Source organism: Castor canadensis, chromosome 14 (genome assembly GCF_047511655.1).
Source record: "Castor canadensis chromosome 14, mCasCan1.hap1v2, whole genome shotgun sequence".
Taxonomy (NCBI): domain Eukaryota; kingdom Metazoa; phylum Chordata; class Mammalia; order Rodentia; family Castoridae; genus Castor; species Castor canadensis.
In genome coordinates, this window is record NC_133399.1 from 48,944,417 (window position 1) to 48,945,300 (window position 884).

Genomic DNA, 884 nt, shown 5'->3' on the forward strand with positions numbered 1-884 from the left:
CCCCGGATGCGGGGCTGACTGCTCATTGGCTGCAGCTCTGGAAGGCGGTGCCGGGGCGGGACGTGGGCGGGGCTGGCTGCAGCGCTTAGTAGGTGCGCGGGGTAGCCCGGGCGGCACGCCAGGTGCCACCACCCGGCGCTGCTCACTTCGGGCCCTCGGTGGCAGGGTCTTTGCTGAGCCTGGCCTAGCCCTGGTCCTGGTCTGGGTGTGGGGGGTGATGTAGGGCGTCGTAGACAAATATACTAACTCCTGACGCCCCACCTGCGCTGGGGGCGCATAGTCCCGAGTCACCCGTGAGGTGCGGTGGTAAAGAAGACAGTCCTAATGCCTGCCCTGGGCGCTTAGGAGTAGAAGGAGGAAGATAGGAATTTCCACACTTGAAGTTCAGGGCTGATAATTGCCGTGTTGCTTCTGGACAGAAGGTGCAGAGAACAAGAGGGAACTGGGAGACCCGGGACACAGAGGTGAAGAGAGCTGGTTTTGCTGATACAGTAAGGGTGGATTAAGTGCGCAAAGGTCTCTGGTTTGTATGGGTGAGCAAATGCTAATTCTTACCCAGACCAGGAGGAACCGAGCTGGGGAGGTGGGGACTCAAGAGACCCTCCCTTCCCAGGGAGCAGTCGGTGGCATGGTGAGCAGCTGAGCACTTCTAAGGATTTGCCAACCCTAGACAGAAGAACCGTTCCTGAAAGTTCTGCCCATTGCCCCTTCTCCTCCCCTCCACCCCCAGCTAGGGAGACCCCACACCTTATTTCTGCTGCCATCATTCAGGTTGTGGTCTCTGCCCTTGTGGTTGAAATTTCTCAGGAAAAGCAGAGCAGTTGGTTGATTCATTTGTTCCATGCACTAAGGGCATGGAGTTCCATGCACCAAGGTTGCACCCT